General features: G+C 36.1%; 1 pseudogene; it reads right to left on the reverse strand.

The window, feature by feature from the left end:
• Nucleotides 1–2,776: 2,776 nt before the first annotated feature.
• On the reverse strand, nt 2,777–5,053 carry LOC144251419 (52 kDa repressor of the inhibitor of the protein kinase pseudogene; annotated as a pseudogene).
• Nucleotides 5,054–8,926: the final 3,873 nt, after the last annotated feature.

Here is an 8,926-nt window from a genome sequence, read left to right on the forward strand (position 1 = left end):
AGTATTTGCCTAGCACATGTGAGGCTGTGGGTTCAATCCCTAGCATTGCAAAAATAAATAAAAATAACAAATACTATTATAAATATATACTCTTACAATTTATATATAATTTATTATATAAGTGTGAAATATTTTCACAGACATGATACATTACACATTTATATAATTAAATATTTATATAAAATACTTCACACCATTTTATGTTATTTCCTTCTCATTTTAAATTCTGAGTTAAATCAGCACATTCATGTAAATAATTTGGGCATTTGTGTTATGGCAAAAGCTTCTTCACTTGTCAGAGTGAACCAGACCAAGGTGGGTTTTTTTGTGTGTGTTGGGGGGAATATCGTATATAAATGTACCTGGAGAAATAGATCTTCTTATTTCTTTTTGCTATAGTAAATAAATGATATACTTAGTTAGCAGTATGTATTTAGATATATTTTCATGACAGTATATTTTAAATTTCCCTGGTAATCTCTTTCCCTCTTTCTGAACTTGTGCATACAGCATGTGACCATTCCTGTTGTGATTGGCATTTCCAATGTGCCCACCGACAGTGCTATACTGATTTCCCTAGCCATGTGCCTTGGGACCTAAGAATGAATTCCTCTAGGACAGATTCTGAAGAGTAAAACATACTAAGGCACACTGTTTACCTTTTTTATATTTATTCTTTAGTTGTAGTTGGACACAATATCTTTAATTTATTTATTTATTATTATGTGGTGCTGAGGATTGAACCCAGGGCCTTGCCTGTGCTAGGCAAGCACTCTACTGCTGAGCCCCAGCCCCAGCCCACACAGTTCACCTTTGTACATGGTAGTCCTTATCCACAGCTTTGCTTTCTAAGGTTTCATTACCCTCAGTCAGCTACAGTCTGAAAATATGAAATGGAAAATCCCAGAAATAATTCATAAGTTTTAAGCTATGTGCCATTCTGAGAAGCATGATGAAATCTCATGCCGTCCTGCGTCATCACCTGGAGGATGAATCATTTCTCTGTCCAGCATATCCATACTATATATGCTACCCACCCATTAGTCACTTTAGTTAGCCGTCTTGATTATTGCATTGAATGTCATGGTGTCACAGTGCTTATGTTCAAGTAACCTGATTTTACTCAGTAAGAGCCCCATGGCATAAGAGAAGTGTTATTGGTGATTCAGATTTGCCAAAGAGAAGTGTGTCTTTTTTAAGTGAGTTTTTAAATATAGACAAAGCAAGAAACCACATTCACATAAATTTTATTATAGTATGTTGTTATGTTCTTTTTTATTATTAGTTATTATTGTTAATCTTTTACTGTGCCCATTTATAAATAAATTTTATCACAGTATGTGTATAAAGGAAAAAACAGAATATATAGTTTGTGGTGCTATCAGTGGTGTATCAAATGAGGATGTGTACACAGTATATGTATGTGCATAATTTTAAAATAAATTCCTAGACCTTTTCCTAAAGCCCTTGCACCATTGTGTACTATACCACCTATAACATCATGGGTCTGGTCACTGCACATATTTGCCAATATTTGTGGTGGTTAGTCTTTATAAGTTTAGCTATTCTCTGGATATATTTCTCACAGATAAAGGGAAACTACTGTAATTAATACAGACAACAACCCACCACAACATAAGAAAACATGGTTCTCTTTATCTTCCATAAGTTGATTTCCAAATTCATTAATTTTGCCACTTTGAAGGATGAAATAATGTTATCTAACCTGCTTTATTCTCCATTTCCCCATTATTGGTGAGGCTGAGCCTGAGAATGAGAAGTTCTTGTCACTGATTGCTGGCATTTATCACTTACCTCATTGTATTCTCTGTCAATTTTCCCTTTATGTTGTTTCTTAATGATTTTATTTTTTTAAACAAAATTCACATTTTATTTAGATTGAAATAAACTATACAAAATTGATTTTCTTCACCAAAAATAACAGCAATATTTTCTGAATTATTTCTAGATAAACCGCGAAATATTTATTTTGTAGGTTTTCCAGGTTTTGCTTATAAATCAAGACGAGGCAGTAGATATAGTCATGGAAAAAGAAAACAGACAAGTTGCCCATATCCACAGCCTCTGATTCTGTCTTGACCGTGAAGCAGAAGTGTTCACCATTTACCTGCTAAAATGAAGGTGTAGGCTTATGAAGACATAGGCTCAACAAAGGAATGTAAACAGCAACAACCAGATGTGGAACAACTATGGCAAGCTCTTCCACTCAAATTTTAACTGTAACTTGTTCTTTAAGTTCTTTTGATAAAGACAAAATCTATACTGAAATCTGTTTGGTGAGCTCACAACTCTGGTTAATTCCCTTAATTGTCCATTACAGATTTTAACACACTTAAAACTCCTAATAGTCAAAGGTCAACAGTAGGCTTCATTGTAACATTTCATAAGATGCATTCTTTTCTTATACCTCCTCAAAATTTATTTCTTCAAAATTGTTAATAATACCTGACAACTGGATCCATGGTAATAATACATTTTATAACCTAAAAGAGTTAACTAAAACAATTTCAGAGTGTTACTAGCAGAGGTCACACAGAGGTGAAATGTGGTACTTCCAATGCAATCTTCTGGATAAACAGACAATTTTTCAAAGCACGAGAGCTCAAACAGGTGCCATGTACATAGGCAGATTACCAATGGCTAATGTATTCATGAGGCCTGTAGGCAAAGATATTCAGTGATAAGTGACCTACATATACCTTACGGCTTTTCTTCCAAATATCAAATATAAGAGAAAGCCCATTTAAAAAGTCTTTTAGGTATTTTCAACAGTTTCTGAATTATCTGTAGGAAGCTCTGACTTAGTTGTATATTGTTTGATATATGTGTCTACCATTAAATCCAGATCATGTTTTATATCAAAATTTATGTTAAGCAAAGCCAAGTTACTTGACCTTTGGTCTGTCAAAGTGTTCCTCAAGTATGCTTTAAGACACTTTCGTCCATTTTCATAGCATTCATTCTCAACCTTCATTACAGGAAGAATACACAGGACCTTCAGCAAAGCATATACATTAGGAAAAAACTTGATATCAGGCAAATGAAGGGCTTCATAAATGGTGGATAGAAACTCTATATCTTTCCCTCGATGTTTCCATTTGATTCTCCAACAGTGTAGCTCAGCTGAAAGCGTATTGGGATTAGGCAAGTCACTTCTGTACATGTCAGCATGGTGCTCCTCTGATGTATTAAATTTGAGCTGTCCTATGACTGACGGTACAAGAGATAAGCATTTAAGAGCTTTGAGGTGCTGTTCTGAAAATATATCTTTAAGTTCCTGAATGATGGGTTCCACTGTTGGAACACTTAGGGTTTCTTTATAGTAACTTTCAGAGGTTAGCTGAGATTCCAGGTTACCCTGCTGAGCCCTACGAAATTTCCCAGGAAGTTTCATCTGAATATCAAGTTTGGTTGCCAAATTTGTTGCTTCCTCAAACCAAAACTCATGATAAACTTCAATATTTTCCATTACTTCATTGAGTGAATGTAGTACTGCAGTTAAGCTACTGGCAGCAAAGAAGACATCAGAAGTTTGTCCCTGGAGATTTTTCCCAAAGGCTCTTGTAAAAGATAAGACATTTTTAAGAACAACAATGGTAACAATGAAATCAAAATCTGTTACTGCACTACAGAGTACAAATTCTCGACCAGTTATACAATTATTCCATCTAATATTTGTGTCACTATTTATACTATCTAAACATAAAACAAGTGCTTGCAGGAGATCCACCAAAATTTCAAAAGCATCATGCCTGCTTGTCCACTGAGAATGGCAAATTTCCTTCAGTTCTTTACCTCTTTCTTCACTGTTCTGAAAAAGAACAGAAATTACATTGTCAAGTTCTAATAGCAGTTGTGGTGATCGATGGAAAAAAGAACAAACTTCTTCAATTGTTCCTAATGCAACAGACACCCCCATCACAGGCACTGATTTTGCCAACCACATCTATAAGGCACAGGAAGAGCAGAGTGTGTAGACAGCTTGAGGGTATTTCTCTAAAAGTCTAGAAGCAACAACTTTCATTTTGGAAGAGAATCCGCTAGACACAATGTAAGCCTGGCCATGACAATACTCCATATTTAGTCCCCACTTCTCAGTTATGGTAGTGTGAAATTTCACAGCCAAAATTTCATAAGGCAGGAAGCCCACAAATTCCTCTCTCAAGTTATGAGACTCATCTACAAACCTCACCAAAACGGGAAGGTGCTCTTCCCCTGCTATGTCCACCACATCATCAGTGATAATGGAAAAGAAGTGCGAGTCTCTCACTTCCCTGAGGGTTTCTTCCTGGATGCAACTCTCACAGATCTCCAGCATCTGTTTCTGTTGTGTTTTTGAACAGAACAATGTGTTAACTGCTGTGGTCTCAAAGCGTTTTCTCAGGACCTCTTCACCAGAATTTATCCGGCACTCCAACAGGGCCTGAAAATTATTAGAAGTGAAGAGACCTTCTGGGATTTCATCAGCCTCATGCCCGTCCAGAGGTATATTTTGTTTTCCCATAAGAATCAAAATTTCAAATAAAGATTTTAAGTACTCTTTGTTTTCCTTCTCTTCAAGGGTTAAAGGCAAAATATCTTCATCCTGTTCATCACCCCCTTCTTCTGCACTGGGGTTCTGAGCATTGCTATTGTTTGTTTCTTTATGTTTTTGTTCCTGTTCAGAAGTTTCATCAATTTTTTTCTGTTTCAGTGTCCTGATTTCATCTTCACTCAATTCTTTTATTCGTTTTCTGTGTCTACTATGTGGATTGTTCAAATGACTGGTAAGATCAAATATTGTTGATATTGCATTATCTCGAAGTACTGTCCTATAAGGACTAGTTCTACAGATCATAGAGGTCTCGAAGTGTTTGGCACATAATCGATAATGTTTATTCAGTTGATCAGGTGTTTTATCTTCCAAGTCAGCTCTCCTACAATTCTCCACCCACTTCTGGCATCTGGCCGGATCCCACAGGAACCTGAAGAAGGCCAGGTCGGACTGTGTGCTCTTCCGCTTGCAGCTGGGGGCAGCACAGAAGTTGGGCATCCTCGCCCGCCTGCCGGCCGGCCCAGCCCTCCCCTCCCCTCCTCCTCAGGGCAGCCACCTGCCCATCGGGGCTGGAGAGGGGAGCCAGGCCGGCGGGCCAGCTCGGGAGGGCCAGCACGCGGGGAGGGGCGGGCGTGCAAGGAGCCTTAATGATTTTAAATAATTATTCCTATCTTATTTCTTAGTCATATAGAAATTAAACTCTTTTATTATTTATAAATAATTTATGGGTTTTCTTATTATACCTCATTAAAAGAACACCCCAATTTCCTTGAAATATCCTGATGGTGTTTTGGTTAGAATTTTAATGAATATTACTTAAATTTGGTGAAAATACGAAATTTAAATTGAATTTTCCTATCAAGAACCACTTCATGTTTTAAGGCATTGTGATTTTCCTATAATGTATTATGAGATATTTCAAATATATGAAACAGAAGGAATTTTATAGAGAACATCCATTTACCTGCCAGACACGTCCTAACATTTACATTTTACTCCACTAGCTTTCTTGCTTCTCTTTTTCACCTACTCCTCCATCCATACCATCAGTCCATCTTATTTCTCATTCATTTCACAACATGTTGCAATTATTTTACACTTACCCTAAAATAGTTCAGGATAGATATCATTAAGGAGTTTTATATTTGTTTCCTATTCCCATTTCTACTTGTTTAGTTCAAGTTTACATACAATGTAATATACAGTTTTCAATATCACCAATAAGAGCTTACAGGCCTCTACAGTAAACCCCTATCCCAGTACAGAACATTGGCATGCTAGAAAGTTCAGCCATAGAACTTCCCAGGCACTCCCCTTTCCATGCACCCACCATATTGTTTATTTTTTTTTTCTTCATGGATGAGTTTTACCTATTCTCGAACTTACAGAAATGAATGCTTGCAGCCCATAACTGTGTAAGCCTGCTTCCTTCACTTAGCATGATGTTTTTGAGATTCATCTACACCGTAGATGTGGCAGTGGGTTATTGCTGTTCATTGCCAAGTAGTTTCCATCTTGTAAACTTACCAGTGGGTTTATCCAACCTCCCATGGATGAACACCTAAGCACATTACAGTCTTGGCTATTGAATACAGCTGCTATGGATATTTTCTTACAAGATTTTTGTGGACATGTGTTTTCATTTCTTCTAATGTTACCTAGGCATAGAATTATTGGGTTATGTGCATGATTTTTAAAGAAATTCTTAGATCTCTACCTAAAGTCCTCATACCACACTAGGTGCTTCTAACAACAGCATTGAAAGCTCTGGTCCCTGCACATATTTGCTAACATTTCGGGTGATCAGTCTCTTTAAGTTTAGCTACTCTCTTGGATGGTGGTCCAAGTGATCTTTTATATTGTTCTATCATCTTGTAAAAGTAATATTTATTAGTAATTTTTTTATGTTCAAATTCAGGTCAAACATATCTAATGTGAAAATTCAAAATCTGAAATAAGATCCAAAACTCTTAGAGCCTCATGTCAGTACTCAAAAAAGTTTAAGAATTTGGAGCATTTTTTAATTTTCAAATTAGATAGGCTCAACCTACAAAGTCTAGGCAAACATTCCAAAACCCAAAAAATCTTTCAAAGTCTGAAACACTTCAGTGGTAAGCACTTTGAATAAGGGATCTCAACATGTAAATGTATTTAAGACTATAAAGTTTCTTCTGAACACCATTCTGGCTGCATTTCCCTGCCCCCAAACAGTTATTTGGGCTTTTTAAAGGTTTTATATTGCTTCCTTATTTTTGTTGTATTATTTTTTCATTTAAAATTTGTTCTAATTAGTTATATATGATAGTAGAATACATTTTGACACATTATATACAAATGGTGCACAACTTCTCATTCCTCTGGCTGTACATGGTACAATTCTTTTTAATACTTTTTTGTCTTGAATTCAGTTTTGAATAAATAACTATACCTACTTTCTTTTCATTTTCATTTGCCAGGAATTTATTTTACTATCTTGTCCTACTTAAAAAAAAAAAACTCAAACAAAATCACGTTTTACATCCTGTATATGTAGTTCTCTGATTATAGCATGTAACTAGATTTTTGGCAGGTGTTGGAGAGGAGTATTTTCCAATGTAAAGTTCCACATAGGACGTGGTCATTTTATCTAATACTTAGTGTTCAAATCTGTATACCAGTGCTGCTTTTAATTACAAATTTACTGCCTACAGACACAGGTTACCTCTTGTCACTAATACAGACCATCTCACAGTGGGCCTCTGTCCCACACCCTCCTGTCCCTGACAGTAAGCATCTTCCCAGGACATAGTTCCAGGGTAAATTGCAGGTGGCCACCTCCCTTCTCACTAGGAATAGCCAGATTGCTCTCCACAGAGGCTGAGGGACTCAAGAGTCCTGCAGCAATGAGTGAATTATCATTTCCCGTGCCTCTTTCTAGAACATAATATTATCAGAACTGAAAATTTTTGCCAGTGTCTTGGGCCAAATGATAATTTTATATTAGAGTAACCTGGCTAATTATGAGGTTGAACATCATCTTTTTTGTTTAATAGCCACTGAATTGTCTGTTCATACAATGCCTGTCCTTATGATTTACAGATTCCCTGTTTGCAAAGTCACTTACTCACTATGGTTTATTTGGAAACTGAAAATCAACATTTGGGGTGTTTTCCTAGTCATTCATGGATATGTGCAGAGTGGTGAAAATTTGAGTCAGAACATTTATTTTCCCAGCTGAGGTTACACAGCAACACTTCTTGTGTTAGTTCTCAGATTATAAACAAGTATCATTTTTGTGGTCTATTTAGTGTCACATTTTTTTTATATTTTTATGTTTTTTGTTGGTGATTTCCCTGGCTAAAGTGGCTCACAGTCACAATGGCAAAGTGTTATCTAGCCTTCCAAAGCCTGAGAAGGCTGGGATGTGCCTTAGAAGAAATATGTGTGTTTGACAAGCTTTGTTCAGACATGAATTATAATGCTGTTGGCTGTGACTTCAATGCTAACAAATCAATAATATATATATATATATATATATATATATATATATATATATATATAGTACCTTTAAACAGAAACACATTAAACAGGCAGTGTATTATTGATAGGTAGAAGAAAAAAAAATGTTCTGACTAGAGACTTGTAGAAAACTAACTCTGTATACCCAATATGAATGGTGGTTCCATTTCTGCTAATTCAGTGTTTGTAGTGACTTCATAGAAAATTACTACCAGAAATAACCAAAATAGACTGTTTTGTCCATTTTTTCCATTAGATTAGTTGTCTTCTTATTATTTTTTTGAAAGAGTTTTAAAATGTTATCCAGATATAATCCTTTACATAGGTTTGCTCCATCTATAATTGAGTGTTTTATGCTGATAAAAGCTAGTATCCTTTTGTAATATTTCTCTATATACATAATCTAATACCTTGGCACCATCTAATGATGATCTCATCTGTATCATTAAATTTAACATCACTTTTGTTATAGGTAAAATTTCTACAGTGGGGGTCTGCCTATAGGTTTCTCTTCTGTTTTGTTTTGATCAGCAACCCGCCACCACAGCTGGAGGCAATTTAACCATAGCTTTTGATCCTGGACTGAAGTTTCAACATTCTGATATTTAGTATATGTTGCAACAGATAGGAGAAGATACCTCCACCTACTGCTAAGAGCTACATTGTTCCCCCTGCCTAGTTCATTATGTTGAAGTCCTATCTCAATGTGTCTTCCCTATTAGAAACAGCATTAGAACCCTGATGGTATAGAATCTCCTTATAAAAGAGAAAGGGACATCAAATCTCCCCGGCCCACACCTATCATGTGAGGACTTAGCAAGAAGGCAGCCATTGGTAAGGCAGGAAGAGAGCCCCTACCAGAACTAAATTGGA

The sequence above is a fragment of the Urocitellus parryii genome, assembly GCF_045843805.1.
Source record: "Urocitellus parryii isolate mUroPar1 chromosome 13 unlocalized genomic scaffold, mUroPar1.hap1 SUPER_13_unloc_2, whole genome shotgun sequence".
Lineage (NCBI taxonomy): Eukaryota > Metazoa > Chordata > Mammalia > Rodentia > Sciuridae > Urocitellus > Urocitellus parryii.